The sequence below is a fragment of the Myodes glareolus genome, chromosome 16, assembly GCF_982192425.1.
Source record: "Myodes glareolus chromosome 16, mMyoGla1.1, whole genome shotgun sequence".
Classification (NCBI taxonomy): domain Eukaryota; kingdom Metazoa; phylum Chordata; class Mammalia; order Rodentia; family Cricetidae; genus Myodes; species Myodes glareolus.
Window position 1 is genome coordinate 59,300,565 of NC_142041.1, and position 19,719 is coordinate 59,320,283.

At 41.8% G+C, this 19,719-nt stretch overlaps 1 protein-coding gene and 1 non-coding gene across 8 annotated transcripts in view; both read right to left on the reverse strand.

The window, feature by feature from the left end:
• The window catches only part of Ncoa2 (nuclear receptor coactivator 2), a 231,072-nt gene that overhangs the window by 181,511 nt on the left and 29,842 nt on the right, over positions 1-19,719 (reverse strand). The gene's annotated exons all lie outside the window — the stretch shown is intronic.
• On the reverse strand, positions 7,328-7,431 carry LOC125391432 (U6 spliceosomal RNA). The gene has a single exon (XR_007229121.1). It is a non-coding gene; the product is annotated as a U6 spliceosomal RNA (small nuclear RNA).

Genomic DNA, 19,719 nt, shown 5'->3' on the forward strand with positions numbered 1-19,719 from the left:
ATTCATCCAACGTCTCCATCCAGTCACACCAATTGCATCTTCTTTAATATTAATAGCCCTAAGGAAAGCAAGTTAGCACACTGCAGTATATCCACAGCTATTTTTATTTGACATAACATCATATGGCATCTATCTCGAATGTGTATAAAGCCTTATTACAAATAATAGCAAGACAGAATGTTTCCATACTCTTTCACAGAATGTCGTGCATATTCAGGACCTAAGCACACTATCCACAGAAAACTTTGTTCTACAGTGGCTCTGAAGGTTAACCTTAGCTGGGGACTTGATTGGATTAAGTGGGTGGTCTACAGGAGTATTTCCTAGAAGAGTAGGGTTAAAAGAAGGAAATCAGCTTCCAGAGTGGGTGGCTCAATACAAGAAGATGCAGGGGAAAAGCTCTGCTTTTTGCATACCTATCTTTACTATTCCCTGGTGAGTATCTCTCCTTGGTTGCTGTTTCTATGCCATCCTCAACTGCCATCAGAACCCAGCATTCTACAGAACTAAAGACCAGAGGCTCTCCAAGGATCCTCATTCCTTCAGCACCGGCCCAGGCCTGTTAAGTCAAGCAGTCTCACAGACTGAGCAGTCGGAGTATTCTCAAAAAGGCTTTTCTTTCATGACTCTATCATTTTTTCATTTAAAATTCCTTAAAATGTAGCAAGATTAACCAACATATGATTTTCCAATGAGTCCTCTGAAAACTTACAACAAAGCATGCTGAGAAGGTCCATCATTCTGTAAGCACAGCTCCTACGGAAGGGGCCAGGCTGGACATCCAGCTACCAGCTCTGCTAATTCAACAAGAACATTCACAATAGAATATTTTCAACATTTTTCTGTTAGCAAGTATAAAAGGAAATCTAGACAAAGACCTCAAGTGAGCATACTCCCATTTTTCATAGCTGAGTGGATATAATTTCCACATGACTATCGGCCAGGTCAATGGACCACTAGTGAATATTCCTGCGGGTTTGTTTCTTCAGAGGATTTATTTGATGTAATTTTAAGTCTTGGCAGGAAACTCACTGATTTCATTTTGGTCTACTTATTCTATAGTTTGTATCTTGCAGATCGCATTTCTTATTTTGTCAATGTTTGGCTTTGATCAAAAAGGAGTCATTTCTAGGCTAGGGAGATGGCTCAGTGTACCTTATATGCAAACCAAGGGACAAGAGTTCAATTCTAGAAACTCACTCAAAAATAAATTAAATAGAGTTAGTTCCAGGACATCTAAGGCTACAGAGAAAAACTGTCTTGAACACTAAAAATAAAATAATAAAATCAAATACTACCAGGGAGGAAGGGAAGGAGGAAAGAAAACAAAAGGGGGGCAGGAGACCAGAATTCCAGGATTCCTGGGACTTAGGCTCCCAGGCTTGCCTAATCAGTCCATTCCAAGTCAGTGAGAGATTCTGCCTCAAAACAAGTGAACACCCCCAAGGAACAATGCCTGAGGTGGCCTCTGGCCTCATACACAGACACTTGAGTTTAAACACAAACATGCACACACACACATCACAAAGAACGCATTCTTCTATAACTGCAGCTCCTTAAAGTTCTCAGTGTCACAAGGGATCTATCTCTCCACGCATGTGACCCAATTAGCCTTATAATTTACTTTTTAGCAGAATGTTCAAAGCAATGCTTTAAAATAATAACTACTAGTCTGGTGTGGTTTAAATCCTTTTAACCTTTTTAATAAACAGTCACTATATTTCAAAGTACTGGGTGCTTACAATAATATTTTTATCCATTGTGAGGTTAGTACTAATGCTGTCCTTTTTAAATGAGGAGGCTGAAGCTCAAATTGTTGAAAAGAAAATCACCAATGCTCCCAGTTTATGTGGATCAAAATTTGAGATTGGAATAAGGCTCTCTCATCATACCCCCCATTTAGTATAAACTAAATGGGGTACGCTACCTATGCCAGGAAGGTACTCACTATGACATGTCAATTCAGTTTTCCAATTGTAGTATCCCGCTCTTACAAAATTGTGTGTAACTCTACTAATTTTTATAATTAAATAATTATTTGCTGGCTATTACTTTGAATGAACTATGAAGGATACTAGGGGCTCCCAGAAAAGATGGGAATAGTTGGGAAAGAAGTTCATCTCAATCGTGACCAAGGCACATAACGGCTGAAGTCCAAGCTCCCCCAAAAACTAATTATTGTTACTATAATGTAAATGCACTCTCAGAGTTTCTGTTCTTTTCTACATGTTTGTTATGGTGTAATAAATTATTCACAATCTACCTACAGCTCATGCACCCCAACTTTCAAAATACTGCCCTACTCAAACAGGGTAGCCAGATGAAGTGGGGATGCAGATGAAGTTTCTGATGCAGTCTGCTATCATCTAGAGAAGAAGCATTCACGGCAGGTGACACCAGGAGACAGGCTTTCCTTCTGCACATAATGGACGATTACGGCTCATTCAAACCACCCTAAACTGAGATGCCTTCATGTTTAATGTTTACTTTTGAGAGCTTCTATTTCTTCCATTAGAAAACATTAAGTTGTTGGGTCCAAATTATTAACGCAAACTATTTTTTGACAACTGCAGCCATCTGACATAAGGTTGAGATCAGAGTTTATCACCAATAATTAGGAAAACCAACCACCTTGCTATGTGAAGAAAGCTAACTCATCTTTAAATGTTATGATTAACAGGAAGTTTTAAAAATAATGCCGGTTTATAATCTGGAAAAATCTCTTTTGGTAGAATAGGTGAAAGAGACCTTAAAAATCAAACATCACACACACTTGATCAAAACCAAGAACTAAAAGTCCTACAGGACAGGAAAGGTCAGGTAGAAGGTTTGCCTAATATGCACAAGTCTTAACACAGCCAAACAGCCAAAAGGAAGCACACACTGAAGGTTTAGCGTGAAAGAGAATTATTCACAAAGTCACGCATGTCTTTTAGGGAGAAACGGGTGAAGCTGGACAAGAGCCTTTCAGCCTCATGTCTTCCTACTTCCCACAGTTTATGAGTATTAGTGCCAGCAGTCAGCCCCTGGTGTAGGAGGACCTTCTTTCTATGTGTTGTTTTCATTGGTTAAATAAAGAGGCTGCCTTGGCCTTTTGATAGGACAGCAGCTTAGATAGGCAGAGTAGACAGAACAGAATGCTGGGAGAAAAGAGGCAGAGACAGAGAGCCGCCCGCCATGAAGCTGCCAGGTCAGACGTGCTGAAACTTTCCCAGTAAGCCACAATCTTGTGGTGACATACAGATTATTAGAAATGGGTTGAATCAAGATGTGAGAGTTAGCCAATAAGAGGCTAGAACTAACGGGCCAAGCAGTGTTTAAATGAATACAATTTCCGTGTTGTTATTTCGGGGTATAAGCTAGGCAGGGTTGCAGGAAGCAGCCCACGGCTCCTTTTACAAGCCCCCATTCCCATTACATAGAACTCCAACATCATTGCAGTGTGAGCCCTACAATTTAAGTGCACTGTTCCGTGATCCTGTGCGCTGTAGTCTAATCACTTCTGGGGTATACTTCAGCTCTCCAATGACCTTCAGGTGTGTTTATAAAGGCACTGGCTAAATATGAGTAGGTACACAGAACTACCAGTACATCGGTTTCATTTTTAATCTTCATTTCACACACTGCCCACTGAACCCCTACTCTAGATGCCGTCATACATGCTGTAACATCAGATGAAAGACATCTGCCCCTAAAAGAAGACATTACTCTCTCTTTATTTGTGTCGGTCTACCTTCCTCTAACAGAGGTTTCAGCTCTAATTCCAAACCCATTTCAAAGCACCACCAGCAATACAAAACACCCTTCACTTTTTTTTCTTGGACTATTTTAAGTTTTTAAACAAAATCATCACTAAATAACCACGTGACACTTTAAAATACTCAATCATACCCACTTTAGATACCTGTACCTCTTCCAAGGTACTTTTTACACTCGGGAACCAGAACAGCAGCCAGGGCTATGCATCCTTCTCCTTTAGGGCAGTCACAGTAACAAAGGAGTTCCTCAGAGAGCAGGCTTTCCAAAACAGGCACAGGCTCTATCTGTTTCTCTCTCTCTCTCTCTCTCTCTCTCTCTCTCTCTCTCTCTATATATATATATATATATATATATATATATATATATATATATAAATGATGCAATTAAAAGAAAGGAAAAAAGAACAGGGAGAAAATTGGGGCTGTAATTCAGTAAGCAGAGTGCTTAACTCACAATCTTAAAGCCCTGAATCCAATCTCCAGCACTGTATGAACCAAGTGTGGTGGCACATACCTGTAATCCCAACATTTAGGAGGTAGACATAGGAGGATCTTAAGTTCAGGGTCATCCTCGGCTATCAAGCAAGCTTAAGGCCAGCCTAGGCTACATGAGACCCTGTCTCATAAAAACCAGAAGAGAAGGAAATATAACAGTGTGTGCAAATCTAGCCAATCGTGTCCATCAGGGAAACATTTGCATCTCTTAGGAATTCATGAAGAGTTCGATGCTAAGGATAATGAAAACATGCTTCATCTTTTATGAAGAAATATACTTGCATAACATCAATCTTTAAAAATAACAGAAGCTGTATTGCTGAGCTGTCCTGGAGTTAAAGATGGCTGCTCCCTGATGGCCATGATGGCAGGAGGGAACCGATTCCTCTGACCACAACGGATGAACAGTAGCATGTCTGCACCCATGCAAATATGTTTGTGCCATACACACAAAGTTTTAAGAGAAAACCCCGGCAGTCTGCTTTAGAGTAAAAGATGTACACTCTGAGTGGTAGATTCTCGAAGAGTCATAACTGTTCTCAGAAATTTGAGCAGTTCCAATATAATGAATTTATTTATGGGATAAATCAAGACAATCAAAGCCTGCTGTAACAAGTGTTTGGCACAGTTGTTGGTCCTCAAATACTTGTGAGCTGTCTAATCCATACTGACACTATGGCAATTAGCACACTGTCTATAATACTGTAAATGCAAATCCAACAAAATTAAGCTATTATATATTGGGAAGAGAATGCTTGGGAAGAGAATCTTGACTCTGAGGAACGATTCTCATGATTCTATTATGCTTCTAACTTTATCTGCTGCTTCTGACTTCTCTCTGGGAACAGAAGTGGACCAACATGGAACCTAAGTGGAACTACCACATCAGAGCTTGGAATTTTTGCCAGGCAATGGTGGCTCACATTTTTAATCCCAGCACTCGGGAGGCAGAGGTAGGCAGATTTCTGTGAGTACGAAGCCAGCCTGGACTACACAGGGAATTCCAAGATAGCTAGGGCTGTTACAGAGAAATCTTGTCTCAGAAAACAAAACAACAAGAGTTTGGTATTTTCACATGGAACCTAATTAAGAATATCTACCTGTCTTACAGTTTAGAAAACCCCAGGATCTCCCAAAAAATACTACTTACGAACTGAAAATTGTAGAGACCCCTGTCTATACTTAAAATTGGAGGAGAAAGGATAATACCTAGACACTTTCAAACATTACATGTCAATATGAATGATGTTTAACAAATTTCTTTAAGTAAATACCTTTCCTCCTAAAAAGCAAGCGATTCATCAATTATGGTTGGTTAACATTTTGAAATCAGCAGAAACATTTAAGAACACAGGGCTTCCTGCTCTGCCTGAAAAGGGTACACGTGGGTCTTTTCATCCTAGTCCCTTGCCACGGCTTTAAGGTTCACAACCCATCACTGCACTATGAACCACCTAATGGAGCCCCTACAAACGCTAGCTGTGTTCACTAAACCAGGAGCATCGTCGCTGGTGAGGCCGACAGTCGTCTTCCCTTGGCCCCGGGCTGACACTCCCGACATCAAGATTTTCCCTAGGGTTATATGTGCTGTTCTCCCCAACACAGCTCTTGCCCTGCTGCCGAGGGTAGTGAAGATAGAAACCAAGTGAGTTTCCTCTGCTTGGAACATGCTTGTCATGTATTTTTGTCAAATTCTAGTCTTTTCAAATGTATTTTAGATGACCTCTTCTACCAAAAAAAAAGTATAGAAAATTCAGTGTGCATCTCTATGACAGCAATGAACAACCGAAAGACTATAATACTCAAGACTAACAGTCAAGGTGAGGACTCTGCACTGAAACCATGGCCCACTGCTGACAGAAACCAGAGACTTCAATGGGAAACACCAGGATACCATTAAAATGACAAATACCCAAATCAACTAGACAGCCAATGTAGCTCCGCTAAAATTACAAGTTTTTTGTATAGAAATGGAGAATGAATCTTCAAAATCATGCGGAGATGCCAGGGCCCAAAATAACCCAAACAAAAGTATAAAGGAGCAATGTTGAAAGACCTGCACTTGTCAGCCTCACAACTGTTATCAAGATACCACAATGGGAATTGTTGTACTAGACTACATACAGATCCAAAAGCGGGCTGGATACCTGTGGACAAATGACTTTCAACCAAGTCAACAGTCACATGTTAAAGAATAGATGTACAGCAAATACAGAAATACCTACCACTAAGGACTGGAAACACAGAACTCTCCTAAGCACATACAGCTGAGCCTTTGCCACCCCAGAGACGGCACTAAAAGCAGCAACATCAGGAACAACTTGAACATTATCAAACTTAAAGTGCTTGTTTACCAAAGGACAGTATCAAGATGACAAGTCACAGCAATGGAGATGGTGCCGATCACAAGGAGATGCCCCGCCTTCAGACGGGACTGTGGGAAACCACATTGCATAGTAAACAGCGGCAGCCCACTCTAAGCAAACTGATCCACCTAGAGTCATCAAGCAAATCCTAGCACACTTTTAATGTCTCCAAAGTCAGCCTAGGACCAAGGAGGAAAGCATGGCAGCTGAGTTACCCCTGTAGTGAAGAGCAGGGGAGACCTAGATGTGTGCACTGCAGCCCTTAGTCTTCAGGCAAACTGGCTAACAGCTGAGAAGTTAGCACAGGCTTTTCTACTACAATTTATTAAAAATTCCCCTATTTATCCCTTCATCTCACCTTATAAGTTACTTAAATCCCAAGACAAAACACATAAATAGCAAGCTGCCCTACCAGTCTTCAGTATGAATTTAATTAGTAGCGCAAACAGAACCCTTGCATTTAAGGGCAGCTCATTACACATCTTTAAGAGGGCCCTAAAAGCCTTGATGTTCCCAGTCGGTCATCCCACCAGAGCATCCCCTAGCCACACCCCTGGAAAGGCAGGTTGTTGGTTTTGATTATAATTCCCTTTCCATACGAACAGGATAAAGTATTTTTGCCAATTAAAATATTATTTGTAGTGTCCTATCCCAATGTGCACTCTGACCAAACACATTATTTAAATAATAAAGATTTACACTTTAAAAAAAAATATGGAGAGCTTCACGAATTTGCATGTGATCTTTGTGCAAGGGCCATGCTAATCTCTGTATTGTTCCAATTTTAATATATGTGTTGCCAAAGCAAACACTAAAGATAAACTTTGTTTAAGGGGCCAAATTGAAATAATAATAAGATGAATCAAAATTTTGTCTAGAACTACTCTGGATAATTCTGACCAGATCAGGGTGAAGACCCTGATCTAAGTTCTTAACAACTTTCGACTAGTCCACACCACAAAACTCTGTCTAGAGAAGGCATGTTTACATGAAAACTGTAGCTTCAATGAAAGACTAAATATAAACTTTAAACATGTTTTAAATAAAATTGTGATTACAAAAACTTAATTTGGGATTAATTAATTTATTTACATTGTATGTACTCTCTTTTTTAACTCCTTAAGGAAAAATGAAAACTTTTGCTATATATCCTCTTTTATTGTTCAAAAACAGTAGATTCTGTTCTAGTTTTCTCCATTAATCTATCTTACAGATCTTAAAACCAAACCTTCCATTATTACAAAATCTGGAACAATTTAACTAAGCACATTTCTAAATTTCCATTCTCCATACAGAATGTCGATATTTATGAAATGCAATCCTTTATCTGAACAAGAACAGTAAGTCAATTCAGAGGCTGTGAGGCTGTGACAGTCAAGTAGGGGTTAATGGGAATCAGAAACTCAGCCTCCTAAGAAGAATCAAAGGAAGTAGTAACTTCTGGAAAATTTTAAGTATTATAAACCAAAACCCAGAACAAGGCTCCCACCTTCCGTGCCTGAGCATCACTGACAGACAAGGGTATCTCACACTGTGTGCTGCTGCTCTTTAAATGCCCAGTAAGCACTCATGGAAAAGGGCTGAGTTTTTAGCACATTTTTACTATACTGCCCAAAAGGATCTAATTTAAAAAAATAAACAAGGAAAAGTGTGTATGGAGGGCGTGACGGTGATTACGTGAGTTAAGAGTGAGCTGGGGAAAGTAGGAAAACCAAGGAAAGTCAGCAATGAAACTGTACTTTGTCAGATTAGTGCAGAGAAGTGTATTTAGACGCCATTCTCTGCAAAGCTACTGGGCACTTAGTTTAAAAGTTTCTTTACAAACTTTTGGAGTTTGTTGAACAAGTTAAGTAAACAAGCTAAGATTTCCCACAAGTCCATTCATAGGTACTAACCCTGACGTGCACTGGAGATTTATGGTCAGGTGTGTAGTAGATACCTACTTTTCTGTTACTGTGAGAAGATAACGTAGACAAAGAGTTGGTTTTGGCTTTCAACTCCAGGCTGGCAGCAAGAGGTAGGGAAAAGGCTGGCAAAAGGTGAGAGCTCACATCCTTTAACAGAAATGAAGTGTGCACATGGTAACTAGGTGGGCCTTTCGAATTTCAAAGCCCTCCAGTGACATACCTCCTCCAGCAAGGCTGAACCATCTAAGCCTCCGCAACTAGTGACCAAGTGTTCAAATGCCTGAGTCTAAGTAGGACATTCTCATTCAAACCATCAGAGCATGTGAGGGCTCCTGGCAGTTTTGGTGCAGTCTAGAATCTGGAAGCAGCCCAAAGCGCCCTTACCTGGTGAGTGGACAAACAGGCTGCACGAGACTGCATTCTGGAGAACTGTCCACAATGAGAAAAATAAGCTAACACTAAGCAGCCAGGTGCAAAGGTGTACAACTCCATTCATACCAAAGAGAACAGAGTAAGGCTGTCAGTCTAAGCAGAGAGTGATTTAAAAAATACAATAAGAATTCTAATTATATACATTTGTGTCTATATATCTCATAAACATTTGTCAAAGTTTGCAATTTTATATTTAGAAAGGTGGAGATACCATACACAATTTTATTTCTACTGCTCAAATCAAAGTTAAAAAAAACACTGGTTATCTTGGGAGTATTCCAGAAACAAAACGTTCTTTATCTTACTATAAAATGATGTTTTAGAGCCAGGTGTGGCGGTTTATGCCTTTAATTTTAGCACTCTGGCAGAGGGAGAGGCCAGCCACTGCTACATATTGAGACTGTCTCAACAAGCAAGCAAAGAAAAAATAAACTATTTCTCCCACAAGTGATACAATGTATATAGTACTGGTGGACAGAAGAACTAAATAAAGATAGAAAGGAAGAAAGACTCAAAGAGTAGGAAACTAAGGGGAGAGTGCTGGATGGCACATTGCTCTCCAGCTAGACAGGATGTGCATGCAGCTAAAATCTTCAAGACCAGGAAATGTTGAGAGAGACAGAGACAGAGAAAGAGACAGAGAGAGAGAGAGAGAGAGAGAGAGAGAGAGAGAGAGAGAGAGAGAGAGAGGCAGAGAGACAGAGACATGGTCTTGGGGGGTGGGAGGGTCTCCTAGCTACAAATCTGAAAACACCATGAAAGAGTTTTTGCCTACAACATTCAAGTTCTACAGTTAGGACGAAAGAAGGGAAGAAATGCCATATATGAGGGCAAAACTGCACACTTGAAAGACAGTCTGCAGGGTGGAGAGGGAGGAGGAAATACAGTCTGCAGGGTAGGGAGGGAGACAGAAATACAATCTGCAAGGTGGGGAGGGAGCAGGAAATACAGTCTGCGGGGTGCGGAGGGGCAGGAAATACAGTATGCAGGGTGGGGAGGGAGCAGGAAATACAGTCTGCAGGGTCAAGAGGGGCAGGAAATACAGCCTTCGGGTTGGGGAGGAGCAGGAAATACAGCCTGCGGGGTGGGGAGGGGCAGGAAATACAGTTTGCAGGGTGGGGAGGGAGCAGGAAATACAGTCTGCGGGGTGGGGAGGGGCAGGAAATACAGTCTGCGGGGTGGGGAGGAGCAGGAAATACAGTCTGCAGGGTGGGGAGGGCAGGAAATGAAGAAGACAATAGATGACGCAGTGCAAGAAAAAAAGCATTGGACACTCAAGGGAAATGGTTAATCAGCCAATTAACCTGAGAACAGTAATTCTGACTTTTTAAGGAAAATTAATTTTTTCAAAGAGAAACCATGTTAAGTTGAAAATAGAAACAGTATAAATGGGCTTTTTTTCTTCGCAAATGGGGTCTGTTTTATGTAGCTCTGGCTGTCCTAGAACTCAGATTTGTGACCTGGCTGGTCTTGAACTTACAGATATGCACCTGCTCTGCCTCCCAAACACTAGGATTAAAGGCATGTGTCATCATGTCAGGTTAGATCTTGGGAGAACTAAATTATTGAAGTCTTTAGTGTAAAAGTGTGATGAGCTTCATTACACCCCCTCTATGCTAATGAACAGGAGAATCTTTTAGCTAGTCAGTTAATCCCACAGATGACTACAGTCATGGGGCCATGAATAGAGGAGGTAAGACTAAAAACCGCATGTGTAGGATAGTCTCTCCAGTGCTCTCCTCTTCTAATTCCCGGTGGCACTACAAAATGAACACTATTTATTCAGTGTGCTGAAGGGGCCAAGCACTATTCTGAAACAGACAGGCAGGTTCTATAAAGCAACATTTGTGTTTCAGTCTGTTCAAGCCGACAGTGTGGGAACTCTGGGGTGGGTATTACCATTTCCGTCTGGTGCAAGTCTAGGAGGGTTTCAAGACAAAAACCAAACGCTGCATTTATTCAGCAACGCTGTATGCTGCCCTAGCCTTTCTATTTTAACATTTGAGACAAATCGGTATTTGGTAGAGATAGATAATAGCTGCTTTCGAAACAACTGGGAAAAAATACATTTGTTTCAACCTAATAAATATGTATGAACAGACACAATATTGTAGACAGGCCTAACAAATCCAGGACTCTACACATAGCCATTCTTCTAAACCTGTAATTCAAAGTCAAATTCAACATCACAGCATTCCTTTCCGCTTTATCTTTAAGTAAACCACAGGTATTCTTCCAGAAGAGGATGGCCCAAGTTTATGTACATTTCATTGAAGTTCGGTTTTCCACAATGCCCTTTGAAAATCCAAGCAAATGTCTTCAAAATGTGTTAAGTGTTCCACATGGACAGAGGCCACACCAGTGGTAACAAATAAACATTTAAGTTTTCCATCCAAAGAGGAAAGGAAGAACAGGGAGGAGAGAGACTGATGCCAACAACGACAATGAAAAGGACAAAATTTATCCAGCAAAACTATGAGGGCTGGGGAGGCCTGTGCAACCAAGGCCAACAGATGCCTTCACAGTGATGAGGGAACCGAGGAGCAATGGGAGACAGAACAAAAATAAACATGAACCTTCAGTGCCAATCCGTCATCTTCCCCTCCAGCTGGGAGACTCCTTAGCCGTGAAGTGCCGAGAGCAGAGGACTCTGTCCACCATCACCCACACTGTCCAGACCAGTCCTCAAGAGCCACAAGACCCATTTCTGCTTTGCAAGTTGAATCTAGGTAGATCCCAAAGACCCTATGAGAGCCTCTTACCATAGTATTCTTGAGATATGAGGTGGGGAAGCAATGTCTACACAGCAGTGAGGCATGAGGACTGATGAAGGGCACAGGCTGGTGAAATAAAGAGGGGAAACAATGGCTCTGCTGCAGGCACTGGTGGTATGGAACAGAAGCCAGAGAGATGACCCAGAAGTTAGGAGCACTGACTGCTCTTTCAGAGGACCTGGGGTTCAATTCCCAGCACCCACATGACAGATCATAACTGCCTGTAACTCCAGTTTCAGGGAATCTGACACCTTCACACAGACATGCATGCAGGAAAAACACAAATGCACACGGAAGGAAGGAAGGAAGGAAGGAAGGAAGGAAGGAAGGAAGGAAGGAAGGAAGGAAGGAAGGAAGGAAGGAGTGATAGTAAGGATATTGTTTCTAAATGAACTGCCTTCACTCTGGCCTAAAAAAAGCTCAAGGGCTTTGAGGGAACGGCAGTGAGTACAAATATGTGTATATGTTATTTATGTGTGTGTGTGTGTGTGTGTGTGTGTACATAGGCATATATACATATATACAGATGACTAATAATATTTTAATCAGTCAACTTGAAAGTTACAAATGGCACTTCTACATAAAATGTTTAATTCTTTATTATTTTTTGTTTTTTTCTTAAGCATTCTATTCAGAATTATATATCTAATGCCTGCATTTGTCTTTAAAAAAAAATCTGCAAAGTTATGTAGTCTCTTGTTCTCTTCCCCTCCCCGCTCTTTTTTAACTTGGAGCCAAACGTGTGACATGGGCTTGTCCTGCAAGCTCCACAGGTGGCAGAAGGGGCTCAAGTTCAAAGCCTGCCAGGGATATGGAATGAGCTGCTTAGACCCTGTCTAAAAGGAAGGAGTAAAAGGAGGCTGCGATGCTGCTTGGTGGTGGAGTGCTTGCCTAGCACGAACCAGACCCTGAACATACACCAGAACGCTTGGTGTATATACTAAATGATTACTGTTCTTGAATTCAGAGTTTTAGGCAAAGACAGGATTCCCAAGAGGTTGCAAGTAACACATGCAATGGACACATTTTGCAGAGGCTAGTCAAAACAAACTCTGTATCTCTGACATAAGAGGGTTTTTACCCTAGAAACACTGAACGCTCATAAAGGTAAGACTCCTCAAGACTGCCAAAGGGGAATGTACCCCAAGTCTACATGCAGGGACTTCCTCCTGGCAAGCATAGCAGGAGTCTCCATGGTGCTCCCAAGGGAGGGCAGAAGCACCCACCCATATCTAACTAACTGCACATCCAGCCCTCAGGCAACTGCCCATGCTTGGAGAGAAGTTTTAAAAATCTACTTTCCCCAGGCTCCTTCCATCGCAGCCACCCCTTTTCAGATGCACTCCTAAGCCCATTCTCTTCTCTCCTATCACACCGACTTCATTTCAGCTGCTGTATCTCATTAGGACATGCTGAACACTGTTTTGAATTGAAACAAATTCAAAATAACAGCATTTGTGAGATTAACGTGAGAACATGTATGCCAATTTCTAAAGCACCATAGGCATAATGGCATTAATTGCTACCGTTTCTTCTCTTTGGTCCTCAGGAGGTGGACTACATTTCCAGATACAGTGAAAGACGACCAACAGCGTAATAGTTACACCAATAACATATATAAATATGACTGCTGAGAGGGTAACACGAATTGTGGAGTCGCTGCATATAGGGACCAATAAACACAGCGCTCCGGCTTTTAGTAAAAACTAGTTCCTGGCTCAAACAGTTTCCATTTAAATGTTTGATTATCAGTTTCCATGTATTAAATGGTACCATTCAAAATGTTAGAAAATTCTCAGTTTAATAAATATGAATCTAAATGCTAACGATGTTTTTTAAGAGCTATTTAAACAATTACAGGAAGACCCACTGACATAAAAGAAGCCCATCTACGCTGTGATGCAGGAAGACACACAGCAGTGTCCTCAAGTCTAGGAGGGTGGAGCGGCAGCTCTAGCTCTTCAATTTCACAACTGCATGTGTGCTCCTCGGGGTTTCCCACGTTCAAATACGTTCAGCACACACTACAACATTACTGCAGATGTGGAAGTCAAAGACCTGTAGGTCTCTGTCCTTGCTCCATTTCCAAAGGAGGACTAGGAAATAAGGCAGATTGTTCACAGTGTCATCCTGCTGCAGGACAATGCAAACCTCTTACATGGGAGGTACAGTGAGTGAGCAGTAAAGATTCAAGATGTGAGGCTAAGGAAAGACATCGGGGCTTGTTCTCCAGAGCTGCGAAGCATGAGCAAGGCCTAGAACTTCATTCTAGACAGAATGTCGGTGAAGTCTGAAGTGCTGCACTGGCTGGAGGAAAGGTGGAGAGAGCAGAGAGGGGAGGTTGTGGGATCCTCTCAGCCAGTCCTTCCTCAAATAGGCAACTCACAAGACACAGACAAGGTGCCAGACAAACAGGGTGGAGTTTCAGGAAACTTCATCTCCAAGGGCAACGAAGGTAGATGAAAGACCAAAAGAAGTGAAAGGGAGAGAAACAGTCATTACCCCTGCTTTTATACCAGGAAGATCTGTAAGATGACTCAGCAGGTAAGGGGTTAAAGGCACTGGCTACCAAGCTTCTGGAAGAATGCCATGCCCAAGTCAGGTTGTTGGGTGAGCACAAGGCTCTAAAGGTTCACAGTCTTTCCCTGTGTGTCACCTAACAAACCCTACTGATACAATAATCAGAAAAGTTGTCACCGGCCTCAAGTGTTCAAAAGGAAAATGCTAGAGTGCATGTAACTGAGTGAAGTCAGAATGACCCTCTCCAAACACTCCCTGTGGCAGTGTGTGTGTGTGTTATATTAAATCGATTATTTCTATAAGGTCTCATAACTCAAGCTGGTCTTGAACTAGCTATTAATAACACAGGATAATCTTGATCTGACTCCTCCCTGTCATATGACATTTGTTGCTTTTCGCTGCTGCCTTTTAAGCCTACAGTTATCCTCCTAATCAGCAACTCCTACCAGCAGCAGCTAGGCCAGAAAAGCCACAGCCTGAGGAAATTCTGTTCCCTCAGGCATCAACTCTTTCAAAGCCCCTAAAAGAACTTAGCTACATCTCTGCCCCAATAAAAAACTCAAGATTCAAAGGCTGAGGCAGAATCCTGCTTCCCAGAGAGGATGAATAGCAAGCCCCTCACCAAGCTCACCTCCTCACAGCTCCCAAGAAGTCCTTGCGCTCCTCTTGGCTCCTCCCTACAACTTCCTGTCAGCTAGCTGTTGGTGCAGCCTCCAGACCGTGAGTGAATTTTATTTAATCAAACACACCTTTGCCTCATTAAACAAATGTTCCAGGGCATTACAAAAGTAACACACCTTAAAATAATATCCTATAAGCACCTCCCCACTTCTGAATGCTGGGATTAGAAGGCACACGCCATTACACCTAGTTTATGAGTTGCTGGGGACCGAACCTAAGGCCTCTCGAATAAGCAAACACTCTACCAACTGAGCTACATTCCTAGCCTGGAAATTCTACTTTTTTTTATGAATCTTGTAAATTTTCTAGAAAATAATGAATTCACATCTCTGCTATATTGGCTACTGGACTAAAATAGTGACTCATTAGGTGTCCTCCAAACACTATAGTGACAGTCCTCCGGGGAAGGACAGCAGCTGGATGTGCCGTGTTTACACTCCCAGGCCCTATCATGATACTAACTCGCTCCTCGTCATGCATTTACCACCTTCTTCACACTTCACATCTGACAGACATACTAAAAGAATAAGCTGAAGGAAGAGTCTGAACACGCTGTAACATCTCCATCATTAACAAAATGGGTAGATTTCCTGGAAACTCACAGTTCATTTGACACACTGAAAGATTATGCACAAATTCAATTTTTTTAACTCAAACAGTTTAAACACAGTTTGGAAAATACTCATTTAAGAAAGTCTTAGTACAACTGGTTCTTTGATAAAATTGAATGTGTAATTGAGTGTATAAAATTGAACATACACCAACATAAAATGAATAAATCAGCCTTGATTAATCTGGTTTTCTAAGTCTGGATTTTTTTAAGTTTGCTTGTCTTTGACAGTTCTATCAAAATTGCCTTACAGGTGAAGTGAGGTGATGTGGATGTGAAATCCCAGCACTCCAGAGACTGAGGCAGGAGGATGGCAAACTGTAAGTATGTCTCTGGGCTACACACAAAAAGACTTATTACAAACATGGTACCAGCAATGACTCTGTGATTTGGAGCTCAGACTTGGGTTAGGAAAGCCTACACCCAGCTAACCCACAAGGCCTTTCACTGTCATGGGGGCAGAGGACACAGGTCCTTCACCCTCATCGCTGGTTAGGCTGAAGTAGTGTCAGCCACTCCACAGGTAAGGGCATTCCCTAGAGCAGTGGTTCTTAACTTCCGGGTTGTGACCCTTGGGGAGGGGGCGTCTAATAACCCTCAAACCATCAGCAAACACGGATTTTTGCACTACAATTCACAATAGCAGCAAAATTACTGTTATGGAGTAGCAATGAAATAAGTTTATAGGTGGGGTCACCACAGCATGAGGAACTGTATTAAATGGTGGCCGCGTTAGGAAGGTTGAGAACCACAGCCCTAGAGGCTGACAGGAATAGCCAGAGGCTTAAACAAGATTGGGAGTCAGTTCTGGGTACAGGAAGGCTGTCTGGCCCTCGGGCCCTGCTACTCTGTGCTTGCCTAAGGAGAGAAGTAAGTTACAGAGAAGGAGCATACGACCACCCCAGTGTTGTTACAGGACTCTAGATGTCTCTCATCAAATGGCACAGGAAAGATGAGCACGGTGCAGAGAACCTGTAGAAACGCCAGGCTTCCTTTCCTGCAACACTCTGGATTACTTCCTAGCTATGTGAACCGTGAAATAAACACCTTTAATGTACGTCTAGGTGAAGAATCTCACTGTTACGTAAGCATGGTGGCACACACTTATAATTCCAGCACTTGGGAGCTAGAAGCAAGGGCATGAGGTGTTCAAGGAGGCAGACTGGAATACATGAGACCCTATCTCAAAAAACTTGCAGGCAGAACCTACTGAAATAGGAGAAAGGGAGAGAGTGCAGGTGGAGCCCATGCCAAGCTTTAAGAGGCCTGTGATAGAGAGAAAAGGCAGGTGACAGTCTAACCATGCAGAAGCGCTTAGCAGCAGTAAATGACTGACAAGTGATTTAAGATTATGTATCTCCAGGGTAGAGTGCTCTTTGCTAGGATGTGTAAAGGCTTGTGTTGATCTCCAATGCCACACAAGAAAAGGAAGAAGCCAAAGGCAGCGGCTCTATGAGTTCCAGGCCAACTACAATTATAGAGTGAGTCCCTGTCTCAAAAGCAAAAGAAAAAAAAGGCTAAATAAACGCACATAACATTTGTCGTCATTTTAAGTAATAATTATATGTCACGTTATTGCACCAAAAATAAGGGCAAGCATAACCATGTACATATACTAGTATCCTACAGGTTTCAAAGTAGCGAGACGATAAATCTTGAAATGTATTCTGTACTATACAATTAAAAAATACATAATAGAATACATATAGAATGCTTCAAAATATACTTAAAACAGCAATACCAAATGAACAAGGGACTAAGGCTTATAGAAACCTCTGATGTACATAAAGAGTATGGCGCTACTGTCAAGGACAGCTCTAATATGGGGAGGATAAACCTATTGTTTTGGCTTTAAAAAAACTAACCACAAGCAGGGCAATGGTGGCTCACTCCTTAAATCCCAGTGCTCAGGAGGGATCTTTGTGAGTTCGAGGCTAGCCTGGTCTACAAGAGCTAGTTCCAGGACAGACTTCAAATATACAGAGAAACCCTGTCTTGAAAAACCGAAAAAAAAAAATCCCACCATACCAAAAGAAAACCACTCATCACAAGAATGTGAGAGCCTGAGAGCCGGTTCCGTGGCAGACAAGAGCCCTATGGAACCCTTGCTCCTCTGTGTCGTCATCACAGGGAACTCTGAGAGGTTTATTCGAAAAGCTGAAAAGGGATCACTTTTAAACAATAGTCTATTAATAGCAAATAAGCAAATCTATTGATTTACAAAATATAAATATTCACAAATATATACTTCCCTCTGTATAAATGTTTAATATGAAAGTACTATGAAAAAAACATCAGGCTAAATCACATTAACTGTAAGTCAACGTAACCAAAGAATCAGATACTGAATTAACGGGCAAGAGAAACAAACCAACAAAAAAATATAACCCAGACATTTTAAAACCCTACAGACCAAAAAAAAAAAAAAAAAAAAAAAAATTCCAAACAGATTTTAAAGCAGTGATTCTGGAAACCAGAGTCTGGTCTAAAATTTTCAGAGGTCATCCACCCACAGAGGACAGCAGCTAAAGAAGGGGAGGACAGAACAGCGTATTAGTTCAAAAGTTAGATCAGAGTTCTTAGTATCCGCAACTGCTAAGATCAGTTCGAGCTTACACAGAGTAAGTACACCCTATCAGGCTCCAGAAACACCCCTACTCAAGTGCCACCAATACTAAATTTAGATAGTGTTAGAATTTAACCAAGGTTACGTGTATATGCTTCTGGGCACAGAGTAAAGCAAGAGAGAAGCCTTTCATCTTACATGAAGGGACCAACACTGGCATACAGCACACTGTTCACAAGGTAGATCCACCATCAGACAACAGATGCACACCAAACAGGTGGTACCACCACAACATACAAGTTACTCCACCATCCCAGAAGTTTCGCTTTACAGTCAGCTCCCCACACCAACCACAAGCAACACTGGTCTGATTTCTGTTGCTGCCTCTCACTTGTTCCTGCTCCAAAGCTTCACAGAAAAAGACACAGAGATTGGTCTCGTCCCTTTTACACAGCATGCCTGACACCCACCCATGTGACTATCACCTTTACAGTCACAGGGAGGGACGTCAGACTGGTTGTTTCTTTTCCCATGTGTGGCTTTCCCCTTGTCTGAACACTGGGCGTATGAAGAAGCGACAATGAACATTCACATACACAGACTGGTGGCCACATGCGTCCATCCTGAGAGAATGCTGAGGAACATGCCAAGTGTCTGCTGCACTACCAGATGCTTTCTGAGAAACTGCAGACATCCCTGCCTTTGGTTGCCTGGCGTCCCCTACACAAGGTAAGGCCTTTTCCTTTTTTAACCCTTCTCTCTATGTAAATTTAAGCTACAAGGAAAGGCTTCCAGACGCTGGGCTCGCTTACTCACCATTTATCCTTACATTTACAAGTCTTTCTGTGAATGGCCTGTTTAGCTTCTCAAACATTTTTAAAACTGGATTGACTATTAAAGTTCAAGAGTTTCTGTTTTCTTTTTCTTTCTTTCTTTTTTTTTTTAAGGTAGGGTGGTTTTGGCTTTGTTTATTTGGTTTTGATTTAGTAGATTGGTTTGTCTGTGTTTTGCATTGCTGTTTCTCTTTTATTAGACAGGGTCTCTGTTGCTCAAGCTGGCCTTGAACTCGCCTGATGCCCAGGCTTGCAATCCTCCTGTCTCAACCAGAGCTGGGGTAACAGGCACGTGTCACCACATATATTCAGCTCCTCTTTACAGATTTTACATGTTGGTTTTGGGTTGGCTTGGTTTGGTCTGGTTTTGTGCTGTGAATATTTGGTGCAGGAGAATTGTCTGTATTCTGTCAATCATGTTTTAAATAAATGCTGATTGGCCAGGCAGGAAGTACAGGTGGGTAAACCAGATAGAAAGCAGAACAAGAGAATGCTGGGAAGGAGGAAGCCCATTCCTCCCATTCCTGCCTAGACCACAGAGAATCAAGATGTAACCTGCCCTGCTGGAAAAGGTACTGAGCCATGTGGCTAACACAGATGAGAATAATGGGTAAATATAAGCTACAAGAGATAATACGAAGACTGAGCTAATGGGCCAATCAGTTTTTATAACTTATAGATCTCTGTGTGATTTTCTTTGGGGCTTGCCAGCTGTGGGGTACTGGGCGGGACAGGTACCCCAACAAGCCGGCCCTCGTGTTACAAATATTTTTTCTC